This window comes from Pinus tabuliformis, chromosome 3_1 (genome assembly GCF_031772625.1).
Source record: "Pinus tabuliformis cultivar Carrire ecotype Pingquan chromosome 3_1, CPIR1, whole genome shotgun sequence".
NCBI classification, from domain to species: Eukaryota; Viridiplantae; Streptophyta; class Pinopsida; order Pinales; family Pinaceae; genus Pinus; species Pinus tabuliformis.
This window is the reverse complement of record NC_142301.1, coordinates 441,554,804-441,569,304: the sequence shown is the minus strand read 5'-3', so window position 1 is coordinate 441,569,304 and position 14,501 is coordinate 441,554,804. Positions and strand designations below refer to the sequence as shown.

General features: G+C 42.0%; 1 protein-coding gene across 1 annotated transcript in view; it reads right to left on the bottom strand.

Annotated features, from left to right (window-relative positions):
- Positions 1-14,501, bottom strand: part of LOC149187648 (histidine protein kinase NIK1-like) — a 328,474-nt gene that overhangs the window by 209,799 nt on the left and 104,174 nt on the right. The gene's annotated exons all lie outside the window — the stretch shown is intronic.

Sequence of the window (14,501 nt, the reverse complement as noted above, 5' to 3'; positions counted from 1 at the left end):
ACAAAGGTGGACTCTAAGTGGTAAATTGGCCAGTAAAACATGTCTCCTTTTCACTCTTTCATTTACCAGTATTAAGGTGTCGAATTGAGAACTGATAGGCCAGGTTCCCCCTCACCCAATAAGTCACTTAGGAATTTCCCACTTTGCACAATCCTCTATTTTATCTTGCTTCCTTCCCATACCCTTTCAATTCGACAGTTGGGGGGGAAGATATTGGCACCATTTATTAGATAAGCATAAAAGAAATGAAGTTTTTTGTAGAATAATGAAACCATCATAGAGAGTATGCACTCACAACAGGAGATAGCTAATAATTGATTGGATTAGAATCACTTTTTTATTTATGAACTTTTAGGATTTTAGGGGGGCCACCTACTGTACTCAAATATTCTTCTTTTGTCGTTGCCCGGGAGAATGATGGAAGACTCAACCTGTTGAGGATAAATATACCACCAGGAGGGTCAATTTTAAGGATGACTCAAATGACAAAATCGGGGGGGTTTACTCGACCTGGAGATAATAGTTGGCAAGATAACTCATTTCTGAAAGCACTCGACTCTCTATGGACCCCAAAAATTTGATGGTGAGAAGACGGCCCTACTTAACTCTCCGATGAACTATCTCCTGGTTTTTTCCGATGATAGTTGTTGAAAACCAATGAAAAGTAGACGATCTTTTTATTGAAAGGTGGGTGGGAAGCTTGTGTTGCTCATTTTGCATAATAGGTTGGAGTGATGGTATTATTTTCCATATCTCGCCACCTCCCCCCCACATTAATTCGCTAAATCCACGTTCATTCGTAAGACAGGGGCTCTATTCATAGAGGGTGGGTTGGGTCGGATAATGAAGCTGCTTGGCGTCTCCAGTTCAGTCGCCTATTCAATATCGATCTTAGAATTCGAAGTGGTGATATCCTGCCCGCCCTTAAATAAATGAAAGGGGGGTGGGTAAATGACAGCTTCAACTAGGCGTCTTTCATGAGGTTTTCCCTTTCAATGATGACTTGATCAGGTAGGTAGGTAGGCTAATAAGCGGTAGCTGCCTAGTATCATCAATCTCTTCGTACTGCTTGCTTGATTGATTGAGTGTGCAACCCTTCCCTTACGCAAAGGAAAGGGAGAACCTTGAATGAATAATAAAGGGTGGTGGGTCGATTTAGGCTCCTTCCCTTCCACGGCATAGCCTTTCCCCGAGGTCCTGAGCGGCAGCAGGTACTACTGGCCCTCTATCCCATGCATATAACCTCAGAATGCGTGGTTCACCAGTTCCACCAAAAACTCTCATTTGTTGAAGCACAATGCGCTTCAAGTTATCCAATTCCCAAACTTCTCTTAATTTCGAACTTATAACATAGGGTATGGGATAAACCGATCCGCAAGGTTATACCCCTCGACTATAGGTGGTAAGGTATAACCGATAGGTTTCACCTCAAAGTGCCTAGTCCCAGATCAGGTTTTATTATTGATTATTAAGGGCCCTTTCCTTTTCATAAAGGAAAGGGGGAGGGGGCGTCATTTGGACGGATAAATGAAAGACTCCTATCTTCGTTCGAAGGAAGTGCTTAGCCCAGATCAGGATAACCTTAGCGGAGCTGCCGACGGCAGGCCCCCTGTCCAGAAGGGTACATGCGCTAGCGATCAGTGCATGTACGTACAGGGGAATTGTTGCCTTCCCCCCGGAGCCAAGCGCACCCCTCGCGTTCATGATATCTACATTCAACTATGCCCTGGAGACAAGGTCAAAGCACGCCCAGTGTGCTCCTTTCGCAACATGCTCTGGTCCCCCACCCAAATGAATGGACCAAAAAGAAATGAAAGGTTATCCCAACCCCGATTCAAATTAGAAGGGTTTACCAGTACCTTACTTGAGCTAGATGATCCGAGTTGACTGAACTCCCAGATTTAACCAAGATCTTTTGCTTTCGTGATGTGATTAGAATTGCATTTAAAAGAGCATAAAGGGACATATATGCATGTTGTAAAGAAGAAGGAACATGACAAGAATCAGCAACATAAAACAAAAGAAGTTGATAACGGAATTCGTCCAAGAGGGACTACGTATCATGGCCCCGGTGTCAAGATGGTGTAGGCCGCTGGCAGCAAGTACTACTGGCCCTCTATCCCACGTATATAACCTCAGAATGCGTGGTTCACCAGTTCCATCGGAAACTCTCATTTGTTGAAGCACAATGCGCTTCAAGTTATCCAATTCCCAAACTTCTCTTAATTTCATACTTATAACACAGGGTATGGGATAAACCGATCCGCAAGGTTATACCCCTCGACTATAGGTGGTAAGGTATAACCGATAGGTTTCACCTCAAAGTGCCTAGTCCTAGATCAGGGTTTATTATTGATTATTAAGGGCCCTTTCCTTTTCATAGAGCGAAGGGGAAGGGGGCGTCATTTTAATGGTTGAATGAAAGACTCCTATCTTCGTTCGAAGGAAGTGCTTAGCCCGGATCGGGATAACCTTAGCGGAGCTGCCGACGGCAAGCCCCCTGTCCGGAAGGGTACAAGCGCTAGCGATCAGTGCATGTACGTACAGGGGAATTGTTGCCTTCCCCCCGGAGCCAAGCGCACCCCTCACGTTCATGATATCTACATTCAACTGTGCCCCGGAGACACGGTCGAAGCATGCCCAGTGTGCTCCTTTCGCGACATGCTCTGGTCCCCCACCCAAATGAATGGACCAAAAAGAAATGAAAGGCTATCCCAACCCCGTTTCAAATTAGAAGGGTTTACTAGTACCTTATTTGAGCTAGATGATCCGAGTTGACACAACTCCCAGATTTAACCAAGATATTTTGCTTTCATGATGTGATTAGAATTGCATTTAAAAGAGCATAAAGGGACATATATGCATGTTGTAAAGAAGAAGGAACATGACAAGAATCAGCAACATAAAACGGAGTTCGTCCAAGAGGGACTACGTCTCATGGCCCCGGTGTCAAGATGGTGTAGGTCGCTGCATTAAGTGCTGGAAAGAGTGATGATGTACATGCATGTGTTTTCTCTATCATACAAGGAATATGCCCTCACACAGGAGTGGCTCTAAGAGATGTTCCGCTACAGGAACTCTCATTCAAAAAAGGACTCCTATCAGCATGACATAATTTCATGTATGTTAATAATGAGCATCCCGCCAACATGGCATCAAAGGGATCTCAATTCAAACATACATGGCGACAACATGAGTGTCCCGTCAACACGCTGACAAAGGGATCTCAATCAAAACATGACAATAAGTACATCTCACATCAAGAACAAAACAAGATCCCACATCAAACATCAAACAGGGATCTATACAGCACAATGCATCTCAAGCAAAGAGATAAATAAGTACATGATCACACTGCATATACCTCACATCAAGGAGTTATCTGAAGAAGAGGATGATAAACTGCTGGATCTGGCTGCACCATCAATCTCGTGGCATCGAATCTCATGGAAATCACTGCTCGCACATTGAACGCTGACACCTGCACTCCACTTTGAAAAATGGAATGATCAAATGGAAAATCTGATTGCACCATCAGATTCGTGGCATCGAATAGTGTAAAATCGACTGTCAAATTTCTGAATTATGACAAAGTGAAAATCTGGGGCTATAGGAATCTTTTAGATTCCCCCTAGATTCCTCAAAGATTCCCTCCTCTGGGTCATCTGAAGATCTGCTGCTCAAATCAAAATTCTATCTGTGCCATCAAGTTCCTTGCGAAATTCTGAGAAGAATGAGTATGAAGTTGGCTGCATTCTGACTCTGGTGAATTTCAACCTCCAAAGAATCTGGAAGATTCCCTCAAGGTTCTCAAAGATTCTCCTCCATTGGGAATCTGCAAATCTTTTGCTCAAAACGCGAATCCGACCTTGCCATAGCGTTCCCTGCAAAAATCTGAGAAAATTGATTGTAAACTTGGTTACATTCTGATAAAATGAATTTTTACCTCCCAAGGAATCTTTTTGGCATCTTAAGATTCTCTGCAAAATTCTATCTCGGAAAGCATGCCATCATTTTCCTCCTGGAACTGCGTCATGGTTCCGTCTCTGGCCTAGCTCGTGGTTCCACCATTTCGTTCGGCCTCCGTTCTGTTCCGTCCCGTTCTGTGTGTTCTACACTACCCCTGTGCAAATGAATTAAAGGGTTTATATATAAACGCATTGGCGGAATTGTCAAGGTTTGGCCACTTAGGCAGTTGGCAGCGTGCTAAATTGGGCGGGCGGAGATCTCATGATCGAAACCCCGCTCCGCCAGTTCAACGAACTTTTGTCGTTAATTATTAAATGGTTGGCATGCGATTGTTTGCATTGATTTAATGTAACCGTTATGGTTTTGTTGTTTGGTTGGCATATGCCACAGGGGGTCGCCCGATGGGTCCGGCCCACGTGGGCCGGGCGGGTTCAATTCCCGCCAGCTCCACTATTATAATGTCATATATATATATATATGGTGGTCCAATAGAGGTGGCGAGAGTCATGGCCCGCCACCTTTTTTAACATTTATTTTTTTTATTTTAAATAATAGTCATCTTTTTTAAATATCCAAAACTTGACCGTAGGAGACATTTTAATGAGGCCACAATTTCGCCCAGAAGTTGGCTGGAATCCAGTGGTCGGATTTATGCAAAATTGTGCCTTCCTTAAGCCTGCCAAGTCACCCGATCAACCCTGAACTTTGACTGCCTCTAACTTTTGCATACGAGCTAGGTTTGACAAACCATTCACATCGTTGCGATCAAGACGATGAGATCTATTCTCTGGTCCTGGTTCGATAGCATTCTGATCACTTTGATTTTTACCCTTTCTGGGTCCTCTTGGAATTATCCCTGTGTCTGGAGCCACCTAGATCAATCCTCCCCACTAAGGAGCTTTTGTTCCTCCAAAAGCATGAAAATAATCTGCCACTTCTTTGTACCTTGTCTACACTTACAAGTATCTGATATGTCACCCTTCCTTCTCCTTCACCTTTGTCCTTCGGAGCCATAAGCGATGAGCCGACACCTACAACCTCTGCAAACCTGTAGTACATTGTTTTGCAAATTACATGCTTGACTTACATGACCAACTAATGACCCAAGCATCCCATACTTGCCACAAGTTTGTAACACATACTCGGTGGTCAAGTTTACATGAAAATGGAAACAATACCCCGGCTATGACAACAAGGCCAAAATATCATTGTTGCTTCAACAAGTGATGGGAAACACATCATCACTGCAACACATGATTTACAAAATAAGGCCAAACACTATTGTTGCTCTAACAAGTGATGGAAACACAACATCACTTTCACAGTTTAAAATGCAACACAAAATAAGACCAGACATCACTGTTGGTTAACAAGTGATGAAAACACATCATCACTTTTACATTTTAAAATGCAACAAATGATTTACAAAAACACAACCATGACAAGCTAACATATATAGAAACCATTTTTCACTTATCAAGGTGAATGGGTCGCCTTCTTGTGGCGCATTCGCTGGTTGAACAACCGTTTCATCTGGTTCATGCACCGACGCTTTGTCTTTAAGGCGTTGCTCTGGATGGAGCCTCCAACACGTGGCTCTTTGATGGCCACTTCTGTTGCAATGACTGCAGTAGGTCTTCTTCCTCCAAATTGCTTAACATGTTTCTTTACCTGTTGTTGAGAGGGTCTTTCACGCCTCCTCCTTTTGTGTGTTGCTATTCTTTTCTAGCACTCAACAAATGTATGGTTATGTAATCCACAAAAAGTACATGTTTTTCGATGCCTTTATTTATGTCCATCATTAACAACATGATTGTAATTAAAAAGAACATTCGAATATCGAGACTGGTTATACCTTTCCTTGCTATCTCTGGTGTCATTATGGAGATGAGAGCTTTCCTCAGCTCTTTCCCTGCAATGGACACTGCCAAGGGATGATGGTGATATGTTCCCATCATTCTCTTTCCTCAATGATTTCGACAATGTCTTGGAACCATCTGACACCTTCGAGCATTCTCCTTTGGTGTATCGCAAACCTACAAATCAAGGTCTCTACACAACCTCCAATGGATGAGTTATCCCTGCGTTACCACGTTCTTTTTCCTCCTTGTACCTCATCCTGGTAAGGAACCTCATGTTTGTCCCTGTAATTGATATCTCCACATTTCCAACAGAAATCATACTATGTGAAGATGAAACTAAAGGGAAATCATCATCTTTTACCTTCCCTGTCGAATTGGAAAGAATTGATGAGGGCTTCTCATCATCTGTTGTTGGTGGTTCGCTAGTTGTCTTGGCGCATTTCCCAACTTCGTTTCCAACATACCCATGTCCTGCCTAACAGGGTAATTCCTCTACTTTGATGGGGTTGACAATGACTTGGTCATTAATGCCCAAGCCTTTTCCTTCACACCCCATTTTCTTCAATAATTTGGAGCCAATTCCTTTGGTATGATTTTCAAAAACAACAAAATCATCATCAGAAACATACATGAAGACGAAGAATTACTTTTTACCTCACATGGGTCACGCTGCAGCTTTTCCAAGGCCTCGTCCTTAGCTTGCAGTTGTTGTAGCAAACTTTGTTTCTCCACTTTCTCTTCATGTAGAAGCATCTTCAATTCAGCGTTCTGTGCTTGAAGATTCCAGTTGTTGTGCTTCAGTTCTTCCAGGGCCTCTTTCGTGGCTCGCAATTGAAGCTGCAATCGCTCCTTTTCCTCTGGCTCTTTTTGTAAAGCTCCATACATTATTTCCACCTTTTGGGAAATTATGAGCATGGTCTCGTACATCACTTTGTCATCCTCCATCGTTGCACGTTCCATTGTTCACGCTTGCAATTCACATCCATGCAAAGACCGCTCTGATACCAAACTTGATCCGAGTTGACTCAACTCCCATATTTAACCAAGATCTTTTGCTTTCGTGATGTGATTAGAATTGCATTTAAAATAGCATAAAGGAACATATATGCATGTTGTAAAGAAGAAGGAACATGACAAGAATCAACAACATAAAACAAGAGACGTTGATAACGGAGTTCGTCCAGGAGGGACTACGTCTCCGGGCCCCATAGTCAAGATGGTGTAGGCTGCTGCATTAAGTGCTGAAAAAAGTGATGATGTACATGCATGTGTTTTCTCTATCATACAAGGAATATGCCCTCACATAGGAGTGGCTCCAAGAGATGTTCCGCTGCATGAACTCTCATTCAAAAAAGGACTCCTATCAGCATGACATAAATTTCATGTATGTTGATAATGAGCATCCCGCCAACATGCCATTAAAGGGATCTCAATTCAAGCATACATGGCGACAACATGAGTATCCCGTCAACATGACGACAAAGGGATCTCAATCAAAACATGACAATACGTACATCTCACATCAAGAACAAAACAAGATCCCACATCAAACATCAAATAGGGATCTATACAGCACAATGCATTTCAAGCAAAGAGATAAAGAAATACATGATCACACTACATATACCTCACATCAAGGAGTAATTCGAAGAAGAGGATGATAAACTGCTAGATTTGGTTGCACCATCAATCTCGTGGCGTCAAATTTCATGGAAATCACTGCTCGCACATTGAATGTTGACACCTGCACTCCACTTTGAAAAGTGGTCGAAAAATGGAATCATCAAATGAAAAATCTGATTGCACCATCATATTTGTGGCATCGAATGGTGTAAAATCGACTATTAAATTTCTGAATTCTGACAAAGTGAAAATCTGTGGCTATAGGAATCTTTTAGATTCCCCCTAGATTCCTCAAAGATTCCCTCCTCCGGGTCATCTAAAGATATGCTGCTCAGATCAAAATTATGTCTGCGCCATCAAGTTCCTTGCGAAATTCTGAGAAGAATGAGTATGAAGTTGGTTGCATTCTGACTTTGGCGAATTTCAGCGTCCAAGGAATCTGGAAGATTCTCTCAAGGTTCTCGAAGATTCTCCTCCACTAGAACTCTGTAAATCTGCTACTCAAAAGTCGAACCCGACCTCGCCATAGCGTTCCCTGCAAAAATCTGAGAAAATTGACTGTAAACTTGGTTACATTCTGATAAAATGAATTTTTACCTCCCAAGGAATCTTTTTGGCATCTTAAGATTCTCTGCAAAATTTTGTCTCGAAAAGCGTGCCATCATTTTGCCTCCTGGAACTGCGTCATGGTTCCGTCTCTGGCCTGGCTCGCGGTTCCACCATTCCGTTTAGCCTCTGTTTCGTTCCGTCCTATTCCGTGTGTTCTACACTACCCCCGTGCAAATGAATTAAAGGGTTTATATATAAACATGTTGGCGAAATTGTCAAGGTTTGGCCACTTGCGCAGTTGGCAGCATGCTAAATTAGGCGGGCAGAGGTATCATGGTCGAAACCTCGCTCCGTCGGTTCAACGAACTTTTGTCGTTAATTATTAAATGGTTGGCATGCGGTTGTTTGCATTGATTTAATGTAACTGTTATGGTTTTGTTGTTTGGTTGGCGTATGCCACATGGGGCCACCCGGTGGGGGCCGGCCCACGTGGGTCGGGTGGGTTCAATCCCCGCCAGCTCCACTATTATAATGTCATACATACATATATATATATATATATATATATATATATATGTGGTGGTCTGATGGAGTTGGCGAGGGTCATGGCCCGCCACCTTTTTTAACATTTATTTTTGTTTTTTTATAAATAATAGTCATTTTTTTTAAATATCCAAAATTTGACTGTAGGAGACGTTTTAATGAGGCCACAATTTCGCCCGGAAGTTGGCCGGAATCCAGTGGTCGGATTTATGTGAAATTGTGCCTTCCTTAAGCCCGCCAAGTCACTCGGTCAACCCTGAAATTTGACTGGCTCTAACTTTCGCATACGAGCTCGGTTTGACAAACCGTTTGCACCGTTGCGATCAAGACGACGAGATCTATGCTCTGGCGCTGGTTTGACAACATTCTGATCACTTTGATTTTTACCCTTTTTGGGTCCTCTTGGACTTCTGCTTGTGTCTAGAGCCACCAGGATCACTAGATAAGGAAGGGTAACCCTATCTCGCACTTTGAGGGGAAGAAATATGAGTCATCCCTTAGAGCTCAGGTAAGTACTTCCATCGGGTCTTCTGGCAAGGGAGTAAGTCGTGCCCATCCTGCCGCATCTGCAACGTCCCCCTATCTATCCATATGAAAGGGCAATTCACTCTGTGACTTTCGCGGTCGCCCTCACTAAACTAACTTGGATCTGAACTACAATTCAAATTCACTATGACTGAAATCGGATTGACTTCTCGTGTCGTATTTTACCTTTTCCCCTTTCTCCCCAGCGCGATATAGGTTCTCGGAGGTTTTCGTTTCCGTGAAAAGGCAAACTCTCCAGATTTACGCCCAACCTTTCCTTCAGTTATCGTGCAACGAGCAGGAGTTTTTCTGTTATAAATTTATACAAAGCAATCAACAGATTCTGACAAAATGGGGGATCTACGTGACCGAATTTTCCTGCTAGAAATATTCTCCCTCTTGCTCCTCATTTTCGACGAGAAAGCATCGACGAAACTGCCCTTCCATATAGATCATCGTGCCGCAAACTGATTTTTGCGTCTCCCCACTACTGTTCGAAATCCAGTTTTGGTGGGCTTTCCCCAAGGAACACCGAAGGTCTACCTCCTTTCGCGCGTCCTTCACCTCCTCCATGGGGATGATCCACTGGATTCATAGCAACACCCCGAACAATGGGGCGTCTGCCTAACCACCGATTTTGTCCTGCCAAGCTTCTCTTTCGTGCACCATGGTTGGGATTGGGAACTATACCAATAGTGGCTCAGCATCAGGGATCTATGAGTTTTTCAACACCCGGACGTAACCGCACAAGATATTGAGGTGCATTCCCAGGTTTCTTCATTGTTTTAGCCAAAGAGGCCCTATGAATTGATCTATGGCTAAGTCAATAGACTATTTCATCAACTTAGTTGAGTTGACATAGTCCAAATTAACTTGAACTGGTTTTTAAAACAATGATCCTAGGGAGCAGTTTGATACACCTCACTGAAGCTCATTTAACATCCGAGATTGATGAAGAGACATACATTGCCAATAAAGTTGGGCTTTAGCAAATTTGTTGTAAGAAACAATATTCTCTTATCTTGTCAAGGACAAAGAAATTTGCACCTTGCCACACACTAGCCTGTGGGTAACCCCCAGGGAAAAATTTTCCCCGCATTTGATCCAACTTACCAGCTAGTAGCCCCACTTTGATCCAAAGCTAGCCACTCCCAATTTCCTCTCAACCACTCTTTGATCAGTGATTTCTTTCACCTAGCCACTTCACGCAACGAAAGTCAGTCTTCAAATATGAGGTATGTTAACCCTTTTTGGATTAAGTGCTTTCATTTAATGGTTTGAGGCATTCTAGTGTGGATGACAATTCTAATTGGATGATTGACCACTTTTGATTGTGCCCTTGTTCTCCTCGTTCAACTTGGTGGTTATTTCATGCCCCTAGTCCACTGTAACCCTCCTTGAGGACTTTCTTTCCATAGTCTAGGAGGGGCACGAACAGGGATCCTTGATTGATGTTATGTGTTCATGATAATCCATTATTACCATTTTTCGCCCTTTCCCCTATCCCATCTCCCCTCTTCAGCTTGATTGCTTACTAATATTCCTCGATTTCCCTTTTGTGCCATGTCTTTGATTAAGGGCCTGGAAACTTGGCCCTATGAGGTTGATGTAGTTGAAAGAAAGTTAAAGCATATGTAACCATACCAAAAGAAAAATGTTAAAAGAAAATGATGGTTGCGACAATATGAAAGTGTGTGGAGAAAAGCCTAACCTGAGCTCCACCCCCCTCATTAGCCCTCACCCAATTCCTAGCATATCATGATCTATCTAAATAAAAGGAAAATTTGAATGTCCCAACCCTGATGAGCAATGAAATGCTACATCCTGAGGGGGTGATCGATGCATCTATTGAAGCTTGTAACCCAAGTTATGCATGAAAATAAAAGGAATGTTATTGAAGAAAAAAGCACACATAAGGGGTGGTAAAAATAGGCCAAGTGTTAAAATTGGCAACTAGGGCCAAACTCCACATGGGTCATCTTATTTATGATAGCTGATATTTTTATTAGATTCCTCTCTCAGAGACAGATGATGACAGGTATGCCCGAGTTCAAAGTAAAGCATGAAAGTGTATATCCGGGATGTGTCGAAGGAAAACTTAAAAGAGGACCATTTGTTGAAGTTTCTAAGTTTACTTAGTTTAGAAACCCTTTATGCACTTTTTCTGATTTATTCCTACCTACTTATTATTTTTTCTTTAACAAGTTATTTACAAATTAAATACTGAAAATAAACACCAGTGCATGCTCAACATATTACAAATCAGCAACTAAAAGAAACTATAACAAACACACCACATGACACCATTATTTTTGGACCAATGTCCCCGGAAAAACCCAATGCGAGAAAACCAATGCAGCTATCTGAGGGTTTTCTTATTAAGCAATATCATAGTACAATCTGGGTGCCGTAACTGACCTACCCAACAGAGAATTTCCTTAGCAGCTATACCTCACAGTTTGAGAGAAATATCCTGGTTGAAACCCCGGAAAATCCTTCCGACAGCTCCTCAGCACAAAACTGCTCCTGCAACCCCAGCGCCTGCCCAATCTGGATTGTGTCATCCCCTCTCTGTCTCACGCTGGCCCTGCATCATCCTTTCTTGGCCTCCGTCAGCCCCAAGAGGCCCTGCGTCAGCTCTGAGAGCCTCTGCGTCAGCTACACTGGCCCCTCTGGTGCTCTGCGCAGCACTTGGCTGCCTCATGGGAATTGTTGTTATTCTTGTTAACTACATTAATTTGACATTCGTGTTCATGTACCCTACTGAATTTTCCCTCAATTTCTAAAGATTTGAGGAGTAGGTTAATTCTTCTCCCTTGAATTTCTAGAGAATTGAGAACCCTAATTTAAACTCTATGACAAGTAGGTTAATTTGCCCTAGTATGTTGGAATTAGGTTTTCCCCGTTTAGATTTCCCTAGGTTTGGTCTGTATCCTAGACTCCATTGCCTATGTGGAGAAGGCACTAGTCTTCCTTCATCTAGTGGATAGGTTTTAGTTTTATGGTTAATCTTAACAAAACCCAAGTTCGATTTCTTTTTTTCTATTTAATTGCCTTCTAAGTCACAACGCACAAGACACAAAGGGCACGATTCATATATACAACTACACATCTACATGATGATGATACAAATTCAATCATATAGACAACGAGTACTACATCAATGAAGATAAATTGACAAACACACAAGAAATTAAAACCATAACTACAGTGCTTGAGCCTACTATCGTGCCAAAATAATGTGTTGTTCAAAATTTGAAGTTGTTGTTGCAGCCCCACTTCCAAAAAATGGAACACTTGCAGCCCTTGATGAAATTGAAAAAGCAGGGACATTATCAATGGGGGCATTCCTCCCCTTCCTTTGTCCTTTTCCAACTGCCCTTGATTGAGCCATGATTGCTATGATATGAAAAGCAAACAAAATACTCTAAGAAAAACAAATTTCTGCAGCAAAAATAAATAAAAAAATATGGATGTCAAATCCACTTACCAGCATTTGAATACTCGTGTCAGACACATGTCATGCTTGTGCCATGTCCGACACGATGAATATGTGACACAAAGGGGCTAGGGACGTGTTAGGTAACTTATACTGCCTTCGTATTGGGGATAATTTTCACCTAAAACGTGTTCTATTGGTTTAATAATGCTCTTTGATGAATGTTCTATGGTATAGAATCATTTTAACATGCATCGGAGAAGCATATTAATTGTTTTTAATACAATTTTCTGCAATTTATTAGGGCCAACATCATTTTTTAAAATGCATTCATTGGCTAATTGAACCATGGAAAGTTGCTGAATTTAGCTTCCTAAGTAGCTAATTTTTATAACCTTTCATTACATGTACTATTCATGCATTTTGAATGGTTAGATATGCTGCTATAATTAATTCTTGTTTGCTGACCAAAACTGTAGATTTTGACCTAGTTAATAGCAGCCAAGTGTCTTGTGAGCTTTGGGTGTGTTCCCGGACTCTATTTTAGACTCCCTTGCTTTGGATAGCCTTAGGATTGACCCATAAATCCTATGAACCTATGAGAACATGAAGAACTCAATCTCCACCTTACCCTAGCCTTTATAAGCATAGGACTTGGTGGGCTGGTTTGTAGGATCCTTGGTGGGAACTTAGCTTTAGCTTTTTTACGGTTATTTGATCCCTAAGTTCTACCGGGAAGCCTCCCTTGTGGTGGCTGGTAGGCACCACTAAAACAAAACAGGGGCTGTTGCTGAGGTGACAGTGTGGCATCCCTGGTTTGTTGCATACCTTCCTTGCTTGGTGAAGGCTTTGCACCTAGGTGCAATATTTTGCAGCAATGCACCTATAGTGCTAAGGTGTTCCTTATGCCACCCATGTTGTATTTGTATGCAAATGTCCCTATATGATAAAGAGCCTTTTCTGGACAAAAGTCAGGAATCTAGGCCTTCAGAAATAGCAATCAGCCAGATTTTAATTTGCACTGCATTGACCTATGAGCAAGCAAATGCCAAAAACACACATGCAACAGTTTATTCGTAAAAATGTCTAAGAATCAGCTATACATTAATACCCCATTACCTACAGTGATCTTACTTTCATTGATTCGGAACATTCATCCTTTACAATTTTGAGGCTTGCCTTCAGGTTTCCAGTCTATGGCTTCCAACATGGTCTTTGGATCTTAAACTATAAAAGTACAACCAGGAGACATACAAACACAATCATATCTTCAAATAGGTTAAACTAACATACTTAAGGTACTAACACCAAAAAATATTTCATAAGAAAAGATCACCATATCCCCAATTCTGATATGTCATATCCTAATTACAAATTCTAAACATCATACAACAACAGAACAGGTTGATGTCAATAGCGGAAATAAACTGCTGACAGCAACCTCTGGATATTCATTGGTCATTGCAATTGGCCTCCAAAGTTGTGTAAAGGACGAGAATTCTCTAAGCCAATGTAGCTGTTTGCTTAAGGCATCACAGCAAGTCGGAATATTTCAAGCTATTATAAGGTCATCCGCAGGGAGATCTGATTGGAATAGAAACAGAAACAAATGTCAAGAACTCATACTTACTCAAAGAATCTACCACATAGCTAACGAGCCTGCATACTGTGTTTACATACCGGTTGCTGCATATGGTATGCCTGACAGTTTTTCATGCTTATGAAAAAATTATCTTATAAATCCAGTTCTGACCCACAGCTGGATCCAGTCCACAACTGCATCACTCATAGCAGTCCCAGCTCTTTTGGGATCCCTTTAGGATCCGGTTTATAAATTTCCTCCATCTCTAAAGCTTTTTGAAACACCTAATTTAGTAAATCCTCAAATCCTAAATTTTCAAAAAGTTACTACACCCGCATCTGCTCCCACACCCACACTTCTAGTAACTTTGCCCACAGTTCTGACTGCTCTGACGTTGCCACCAGCAGCT